We start from the raw sequence: 10733 nt of genomic DNA on the forward strand, positions 1-10733 counted from the left end.
GTCACCTTTTTTCAGTGACGCCGTTGTAACTTTGAACGGTCACTAAATGAATTCCTGTAAGTCGAGGACTTACCTGTACTATATTCATTAGGGGAAACTAAGGGAGATCCTCTATATGAACCCGTACCTGCCTGGTATTTAACCCAGAAGGATTTCTAATTTCTAGATCAAAGGAGGGGGAATCCTTTGGATTCTGCGCAAGATCAATAGGATCTTGCCAATCTCAGGGAAGAGATCCGCTGGGTCCTCAGCTGGGAGGATCCGAGGAAGAAGGAAGAGGGAAGCCAGCAGCTCAAAAAGAAGCTTGAATGGAGGCGGAAGCCACCACAGCCTTCGATTCTCGGTTCAGTCAGGACGGGGATTTGGAGGCAGTTTCTTCTGCAGCATTTTGGAATTTAGAGGCTGGTTTTGTGCATTTTGTGATTTGATTTGAATTAGTTTGTCTGGCAAAGGCCGGCAAGGAGTCTGAAAAGTGCCGGTTTCCTTGGCTTTTTCCTCTGGTTTAGCCAAGGTAATTCATGCTAGCTGGGAAGTGGATGATGGGGCTCAGGGAGGCTGTCAGGGTTCTGACAGATGCCCTAATTGAATCGTGAGCCTCAAGCGGAGCTTCAGAAGGAATCCAGGTATTGATTAGGAGCTTCAGGTAGGCACGGACCAAGGGAAGCCAACTCTGAGCTCACTTAATTCGCACCTGGGCTCTGACCCTGTTTCCCCTCCCCCCAAGGCAGGGGTGAAATGCTCTCGGTTCTGACCGGATCTCCTGATCCAGTAGCGATGGCGGCGGGTGGTTCGGGGAACCGGTAGCAAAAATCCCTGTGCCCCCCCTCCCCCCCCCCCACAAGCCCAGCTCAGCTGTGCGATCATCAGAGGCTATTTTTTTTTTTTACTTTTAAAAGCATTTTTTCTACAACCTGAAAAATGCTTTTAAAAATTAAAAAAAAAAAAGTTGGCCACGCCCACCCAGTCACATTACCCCCCCCCCACCAAGCCACGCCCACAGAACTGGTAGTAACAGATTTTACATTTCACCACTGGTTCAGTCCCTAACCAAGTATCCTACAGGGAGTCCTTGATTTATATCCATTCATTTGGCGACAGTTCCAAGTTCCACGGCCATTGAAAAAAAGCAATCTATGATGGGTCCTCGCATTTACGACTAGTGCAGCATCCCCTTGGACACATGGTCACTATTTGGGTGCCTGGCAATCAACATGGATTTATGACCAGGAAAATCAGTGGGCGAAACGGCGTTTGTCTCATGACTGCAGGATTCACTCAACAACCCCAGTGATTCGCTTAACAACGGTGGAAATAAACATGGTAAAATTCAGCACAACTCACTTAACGACCGCCTAGCTTAGCAATGCCATTTCTGGTCCCAATTCTCATTGTAAGTGGAGGACTACCTGCAGGATGCAGCTGATTTGGAAAAGCTTAAGCAGGGCTGGGAGACCACCAGGAAATGCCAGGGGTAGGTTGAGGAGAAGGCAGTGGCCAACCTATCTTGCTATGAAGAAAAGTAGGTGGAGGCCCTTTAATGACTTTGAACCAATCAGTAAGTGACTCTGAGTTCTAATCCCGCCTTAAGCTTCAAAGGCAGCTGGGGGCTTTGAGCCAATCACCTGGAGGCTCTGATTTCAATTCCCAGGGCCCAGCTAGGACTTCAGGGCCAGACTCTATGCTGCCCCCTACAGGCAGTGAGTCTTAGCTGAACCTTGGGAAGAGGGAGGGGCTGTGATGGGGGGGGAGCTCTCTGTGTCCAGGAGTTTCTCTCCTTTGCTCTCGGATGGGGCTGCTCTACCCCAGAAAGACCTGTGGGAGTGGGGGGTTGGAGGGTCATGCTGGACTCAGGGCTCCTGCTAGAAGATGAGGCGGCAGTGGGGACCAGCAGGGCCTTTGCCCAAAATCTGCCCTGCCTTAACATTGACAATGGTTAAGGCATCAGGCTAGGAAGCAAGAGATCCTGAGTTCAAGTCCTGCCTTAGCCCTGAAAGCTTGTTTGCTGACCTCAGGACAGACACTCTCTTTCAGACAAGCCCACCTCACAGGGTGGTTGTTGTGGGGAAAATAGTAGGAAGAAGAAGAGTTGGGCATGTTCACCTCCTTTAGTTATTTGAAAAAATAATAAAACACTGGGGAAAAATCTAATAAAAATAAAAATTGGCTTTCCTGCTTCTGTTTGCCTGGAATCTGTCACAGCTTTGTGCAGATACAGGAATTTCTCTTTTCACAAGGAGGAAGAGTTTTCTTTTTTTAATCATCCCTTCCAATTTCACTCACTCCCTTTTTTGCAGCCTTTGGGGGCACCAGTGTAATGTAATGAAGCGGGCTCTGATGGATGACCACTGGATAACTTTCTATTCACTCTATTCTAAAAAGCAATGCATCCGGTTGGAAAAAGTACAAACTCAGCTAAAATCCTTTTGGTTCCTCTAGGACAGTGGTCCCCAACCCCCGGTCCGCGGACCGGTGCCGGGCCGTGGAGTACCTGGCACCGGGCCGCGCAGCGGCCGGGGGACATGAACACTGCAGCGCAAAGGCTCCTGGGCCGTGCGCAAAAGCTCCTGGGCCGTGCGCAAAAGCTCCTGGCCGTGCGCAAAAGCTCCTGGGCCGTGCGCAAAAGCTCCTGGGCCATGCGCAAAGGCTCCAGGGAAGAGAGCCCCGCGCAGGTACGCACGTGTGGCCCAAAGCCCCCACCCCTGCGCGCGCTCAGCGGGCCACGGTAAAATTATCAAAGGCTGATTGGTCCGCGGCGATAAAAAGGTTGGGGACCACTGCTCTAGGAGGCCTCTAAGTTGTCAGAAGAAAGGAACATTCTAATGACATACAGCTTAAAGGTTGGTTAGGTCAAGGGGATCCACATGAGTTAAAAGTTGTCCATCGTCAAAAGATAAAATATATGCTTCAGTAATCTACAAAAAGAATTATGACTGTTTTGCAAAGAAACTCTGTAATGTCAATTAAAATTGATAAATGTATAGGACCATATGAACTGCTGACTTCAAAAGAATCCTTTGTCTAGAAGGGTATAAAACCATTGTACCTAATTTCTGTCTTTGTTCAACGCTTCATGTACAGAGCCTTGAACCTATTGCGCAATATATAAAATCTGTCTCTGATTAACCCAAAAGTTGTGTTTGTCTTATTAAATCCACAACATTTATGGCACCCTGCAGATGGGACTACAAGGCAGAGAACTTTTGTTCTACCAGACAGCCTGCCTCGGCGGGAATCGACGCCTCCCCAAGGAAAATCCACTGGCCGGCCATTAGGACTCCTTTGAAGTCCACGGAGATTCAGTGAGGAGGTGCCGTAAACCCGCTGACGAAGACAGGCAAGTCAAGAATCCTTGAAGGTTAATCAGACAACAGAGACTCAACAAAAATACATAAAAAAAAAAGAAAGAAAGAGGAAAAGAAAACAGGTAAGTATAAAGTCTCTCTGTTTAGAGGTACCTACCCATTAAAAGGGTGGAAGAGTGGGATCTGATCAATCTCCTGGGAGACCAGTTGGCGTGCTGAAGTCTCTGGAATTAAGTATTTAAGTATTGAAATTAAGTACTAAGTATTGTGTGTAATCTTATGTGTGGTAAGAGAAGAACTAATTGCAGTGTTATAAATTTTCTGATAAACTGACATTCTTAAACAGCCAGAGTTTACTGTTCTTCCCTCCCGGGGTTTAGCAGGCAGTTAAAAAGGTGAAGCCTGTCTAAATGGGAAAACAGATATGATTTGATCAATTTGGTGTGATTTCTGTTAAATATATATGCATATATATAATGATAGTGTGTAAATTTGAATGGAATTCAATTGATTGTGATATGTGTGGCTGCCAGCAAAGTGAGATGATTTGTGCTTGAGGCTGTGAGAGATATTTGAGATTATTGTAATGGTTGGTTTGCATGAAGTGGGATTTTTTGTATGTGAAATTGGTTTAAACAAGAAGTTGATTGCAGTGCAAATGTGAATGCCGGTGTGTTGAGAATGTGAGAAATTAGAAAGAAATGCAGAGGGTTGTGTTGTTGAAAGGAGAGGCGAAAGGAAGATGAGAATTCTATGTACTTTAAATATTTTTTCCCTGTATTTCCCCCCCCTTCCTTTGGAAGAAAGAAGCAGGAAAAGGGTGGGCTGCGGACAGCATGTCTCTCTGCTGAGCAGAGAAAGGAGGGGGAAGTGGGTGATCGGCTAATGCTGTTGCTGCTAGGTTTCTTTAATTTGCATATGAAAACTTTTCTGCTCTGAATACAATTTTGATTTTATTTTTTCTGGAAATTTTTGGAGGTTTAAAAACGCTTCATTAAACCTGTACTCAGAATCCTCTTGTTTCGCCAGGCTGGGTTAGCAACATAATTTTAAATCGGATGTTTTAAATTTCTGGGATTTTAAATTGAGCCGAATCCATTTAATATTTTTAATTATTTTAAATTGGTGTTGTTTTGTTTTTTTAAACAAAATAGGCTGTATTTTGAGTCCTTCGGGAGAAGGATGGTATAGAAATAAAATTATTTTTATTCTTATTTTTATTCTCAAAGAAATTATTTTGAAAGATTTTTTTAATCTACTATTGTTTTATTTTTGAAGCTGTCTTTCTTAAATGTTTTTTATGTCTGCGTGCATTCTGCATCCTTAACAGATGGCACGTTTGCTCGTTTGTATGTTTGTTTGTTGTTTATTTGTTTGTTTGCTAGTAGCACAAGTTACTGCCCTTTTTGGGAATTGTCACAGAGATGAGTTGGAAATTGCGATGTGTGGTGGGAGAGATTCAGTGGCATTTTTGTCTAAAATGTTGGATTCTGCCTCGAGAGTATGCTTGTTTTTGTTCACTTCAGTTTGCGGGGAGATTAGATAATTGGTGCTGAGGAGCTAATTTGTTTATAGAGGGATATACGGTAGTTGAAGGAAGAGAGGAAGTTTTAAGGGAAGTCAGAAAGTTGCCTTTAAATTTGTCTACACAGACTTGTGCTGGCTTGGAAATCAGGATGGCAGTGGTAGGAGGAATTGAATGTTATAATAAGAAGGAGTTAGAGAAAGTAGAATTGATGGAAAGGAGAAGGTATGTGATTTGTTTTTGGAAAGTTATGGAAGTTGGCAGATTGAAATGTGGAAGTGCTAAGAAGTAGGAGAGAAGTGGTGATCTGGGCAGGGAAGACAGCGTTAAAGATTGCCCGATCCAAAGAAGAGAAGTGGTGTTTTTCGTTGACAGAGATCAGATTAAGTGAACAAAGCATTTGAATACACTTAATCAGTGAAGGGAGTGTTGGAAGATTTGAGAAGCTCAATATTAAAAGCACAAGAAAATTCCCTTAAAGAAAATAAGCAGAAACTCAGGCGGAGTTCAGCCCCCACCTTTACCAATGGGCCATTAAGAAACTGAGACGCCACCTTATTTCCACAACAAAAGGAAGAATAAAAGATGTGTTTGTTTCTTGCTTGCCTTACTAGGAACAATAAAACTGATTCCAGGAGTTTTGAATTCAGGACGGGGAAAGCTCTGCCTTTCAGCAATCTTTAAAGGGAAAGACTTCCCCCCCCCACAGGAGAAAAAAAATAAAAAAATAAAAATCACTCCTGATAGAAAGGAGGGGTAGCGTCTCCGCCTCCATCTATAAACAAGCAAGAATTAAGACAATTCTATGCAAAATTAATTGAATCTGGATCTTGGAGTTTGAAATGGGAGGGACATGAAAGAGGAAGCCTTGAAAATTTGAAACAGGCTTTAACCAGGGCTCCTGTATTGGGTTTGCCAAATTTGGAAAAGCCATTCGGTCTCTTTGTAGACACACACACACACACACACACACACACACACACAAATTGAATTGCACGAGGGGTGTTGGCTCAGAAAGTAGGAAATTGACCTTTGGGGGAGCCCTCATTGTAAGCACCCCACATCAAGTCAGAACTATCCTTCAGTGGTGGTTATCTGATTCAAGATTCTAAACAAAAATAAAACAATTTTAATGCAACACAGATTTGATTTTACCTGCAGTTCTCAATTTGAATCAAGCACAGTTCTTAACCAACACCAGATCAATGGATCACCTTGGATGAGAACATTATGGTGTTGAAATAATTGGCTTACATACAAAAACAAGACCTGATTTGGAGGGACACCCCCTGGAGACAAATTGCCTCGAAATTGGTCTGCTCAAACCTTTGAATTGTATTCATTAAATTAAGCTCTATGGACAGGGAGCCTGGATAGCTCAGTGGATAAATGCATTGTAATTTAACACCAGCTGTCTGCAATTACTGTAAATTCGAATCTCACCAGGCTCAAGGTTGACTCAGCCTTCCATCCTTTCTAAGGTAGGTGAATTGAGGACCCAGTTTGTGGGGGGCAATAAGCTGACTTTATGACGGCTATTGCTTAATGCATTGTAACCCTTAGTCTCTGGACATCATTTGGCAAAATATGGGTGGAGTCATTGGGGACTTCAAGCTATTGTACATGAACTTTTAAACTAAGCTATGATTGTATTGGGATATATCTGTCAGATGTAAATGCCTTATTCTCTAATGTGTAAATAGTATATGAACGGGGTATCAGGGGTTAATTTATTCTTCACTTCTTAATGTATTCATAATTCACCACTCCCATATCTAGCTCCACCCATTGTATATATAAGGAGCTGTTTGCACCCTTTTCCTTGCTTCTATCTGTGAATATTCAGTGAATATAGAATGCCTAATGTAAATAAAAGGAGATATATTTAAACCTTTAACTCTTACTAAATTTATTGAGTCTGATCCTGAAAATATCGCAACAAGCTGGTAGCAGAGGATGGTTAATTGACTCAATAAAAACTTAAAAATGTCCAAGAAAGATAGGCCCAACACCAGGGCATACAGCAAAGAAATGGAAATAGAACAAGAAATAATCAACGAATCCACAAACGCGATTTCGAGAGAATCCGAAGAATACACCACTGAAGACGAAGAAATAATAGATGAAAATGATGACCAGGAGGAAATCGAAATAGAGAATAACGAACTCAGGTCAGAGATATTAAAACTATTGAAGAGCCAGAAGAATGATGAAAGCCTCATCGCGAACCTCCAAGATATGCTGAAGAACAGCGGAGCAGCGAGAGAGAAGCACATCACTAATGAAAAATCAAAAGACCCAAAAATAGTGAGTGATATGACTGCAGAAAAAATTATTGTGAAGAAGAAAAACGGTGATCCAGCGTGAAATTTTGAATGGCAGCCATCTTGGTTTCAACAGACCTCCAGGGTGAGCGAAACAGAGCCAATCAGAAAGCTCAATTCAAAATTTCTGGTGCGAAAAACATTATCAGACAACGAAAACGAAAAAGAAGATTCAAACACCTCAGAAGAATCAGAATCAGAAAGTGAAGATGATTCAACAAACAATCAAATAAAATCAGCAATGAAAACGCTTTTTGCTGCATTTGGGCCAAAACTAAAAATTACTAAAAAACTAACGAAGAAGTGAGCGAGCAAGCCAATGCCTCAAGAACTGCCCGCTCCCATCCTGACTACGAGAGCGCCGACGCCCGAACCCAGAGAGCCCTGCCGATACCGCCCCACGCCACAGACCGAAGCAAGCACCAACGCCCTCAAAAGAAGAGGAAGAGCAGCCGCCATCGTCAGGACTCCCAAAATCGAGCCAGAGACCGATTCGTCTGAGGAGGAGCAGAACGAGCGAGCCGCAATGAAGAGAACCTCTCACGACGACTCCAGGGAAGAAATGAACAACGCGCATGCGCGAGACTACGCAGACGGTCCGGGAAGACATGAATTGACGAGGAGACCGTGCAGGCTCGTTGCGAGCATCCCCACGCCGTTTTGTGACTTTCTGCATTTACGAGACCACGGACTACCTCAGGTTGTAAGTAATGGACCTAATAATGTCGGAAATTTACCCAGTGACTTCCCAAAGCTAAGGATAGATGGCATTAATTTGCAAGAATGGTATCAGCAGCTCCAGGTTGTCTTTATGAAGGAAAACTTACTGTTTTTTATCACTAGTCCCCCAAAAAGACCTTAGACTCTAAAAATAGACTGTTTACACCATAGAGCATTTTTCTTATTAATATCTAGTGTGTCTCCTGCAATGTATCACAGCATTAAGCAAAATCTGACTGTTTCAGAAATTATTCAATGCATGTTCAATTTGTTTCACAGTGACAGTGTAGCTACCACCACAAGGATGTCTAAAGATTTCTTTTCATCTAGGATAAAACCAGGGGTTTCCATAAGTGAGCATTTAATATCTTTAAACAAAATAAGAGCTGAGCTGCATTTAAGGGGGGAGGTGATTTCAGACCAAACAATGAAAAGTGTTATCATCAACTCACTTGATCCATCATGGGACAATTATATGTCACATTTAGACACAATCAATCTAGGATACCTATCCATAGAAAGTCTATCCAATAAATTAATAGCAGAAGACAATTCAAGAAGGAATCGTTCTAACAATCACATAGAACACAAACCATATAGGAAAGTAGCTTTCCAAGAAAAATATAATGAAACATTTAAATGTCACAACTGTGGATCCAGGGAACACAATAGAAGAGATTGCCCCAAAATTTCAAAAGAAAGACATAGGTCAGAATATAGAAGCAAATACAATTATAGACAGTCTTCCATGGATAGACATAGATATAGAAGCCCACCAAATTACAAAGATAATAGAGGGGGCAGAGATAATTCAAAGGATAGAAAATCTGGTTCACTGAATGGGTTAAATAAACAAGACAACACTAACACACAGCAGAATGAGAACAGTAATTGGCTTATTGATTCTGGAGCAACTAATCACACCACTAATAACAAAGATATATTGTCTTCATTTGTAGAAGATAAATTTGTAATAAAGGTAGCTAACCAAGAAAAGGTTCAAGTGTTAGGTAGAGGGAATGTATCCTTACCTGGTCTAGGAAAAATAGAGGGGGTATTGCTAATACCTGAAATACCTCATAACATACTAAGTGCCATAAAACTAAGTAGAGATTCTGATATTAACATTGTTTTTTCTAAAGGAAAAGCAACTTTGGAGAAAAATAAAATAGATATAGGCACTGTAATGATTAAAGGAGGCCTACCTTATCTAATAACGAAGGAAAAATGGTTGCACAACATTGATTCAAATATGGAAGATTGTATTGAAGTAGATGATGGAAACATTAGCAACAGTGACAATGATGAATGTAAAATATCTCATGATCACAAAGATGCACACAATGAAAAAAAACCAAAGATAGGTAAGCCAATTCATGATGAGTGTGCTCACATCTTACATAGGAAGTTAGGACATGCCAGTTTTCCTGTAGTACAAAAAATGACTGAACACGCAGAAGGTGTTAAAATAAAAAATTGTGAAAACTATTTGGAATGCTCAGTATGTAAATCTACAAAACTAAAAACTAGCCCCAGGCCAAGAAAATCTACTAGATCAACCAACAAAATTTTTGATTTAGTACACATGGACTTAGTTGGTCCACTAACTCCATCAATCACTTATAGAAAACGTTGCTTCTTGACCATAGTAGACGATTATAGCCGCTATGGATTTGTTTATACATTAAAACACAAAGATGAGACTTTTCAAAAATTTAAAGAATTTTACAAACGCATAGAAACACAACACAATATCAAAATAAAACAAATCATGACAGATAGGGGATGTGAATTCATGTCTAAAGAATTCTCCCAATGGTTAAAGGACAAAGGAATGTTACATTACACGTCTAGTCCATTTTCTGCGTTCCAGAACGGGATTGTAGAGAGGAAGAACTCAACATTACAAACCATGATTAGATGCACATTGGAAGATGCTGGCTTAAGCAAACAATTCTGGTCAGAAGCATTACATTATTCCAATTACACACAGAATAGAACCTGGTCCAGCATTGTAAATAAGACACCATATGAAGTAATGTATAATAGGAAACCAAAATTGGCACACATGCACATATTTGGAGTCACTGCAGACGTACACATACCTAAGCAACTAAGAAGGAAGGGAGAAAATGTGTCCAGAAGACTCAGATTTATGGGATATGAGACAGGCACTAAAGGGTACAGATTCATTGATAGTAATAACAAATTTATAGTCTCCAGAACAGCTGTGTTCCATGAACAGGCCAACTGGTCTAAAATACATCTTAATGAAATATTTCCAAGTAACAACAAAGATATAAAATCTCAAGAGAAAGGGACTATAGAAAAGCAAAATATCAACAAATATAAAAACAAAACCAAAACATGGACAAATAGCCAACACAAAATAAAGACAGACACACTAACAAAAAAGGAAGCAAGATATTTGCATGATAACAATAGTAAACCTGAAAAAACAATTAGAAACACCAGAAATCAGATGCCAAATAAATACAAGGATTATATAATGCATATGGATGGTGAGTCAATGACACCTAATACATATGAGGAAGTGTTAAAACTCCCTCGTAAAGAAAAAGAAAAATGGGAATTAGCAATGAAAAAAGAGATGGAAAGCTTACAAGGATTAAATGTATTTACACCTGCAATTGCACCAAAGGATAAAACAATTATTGGTACCAGGTGGATATATAAAATTAAGAACTTAGAGGGAGGCAATACCCTATACAAAGCTAGACTAGTTGCACAAGGTTATGCACAGAAATATCCAGAGGACTATACTGACACGTATTCCCCCACAGTAAGAACCGAGAGTGTCAAAACAGCTCTAGTGGTAGCATCAGCACTTAATCTCAATGT

The sequence above is a fragment of the Pituophis catenifer genome, unplaced genomic scaffold (genome assembly GCF_029215685.1).
Source record: "Pituophis catenifer annectens isolate HBS135680 unplaced genomic scaffold, rPitCat1.0.hap2 SCAF_30, whole genome shotgun sequence".
In the NCBI taxonomy this organism is placed as follows: Eukaryota; Metazoa; Chordata; class Lepidosauria; order Squamata; family Colubridae; genus Pituophis; species Pituophis catenifer.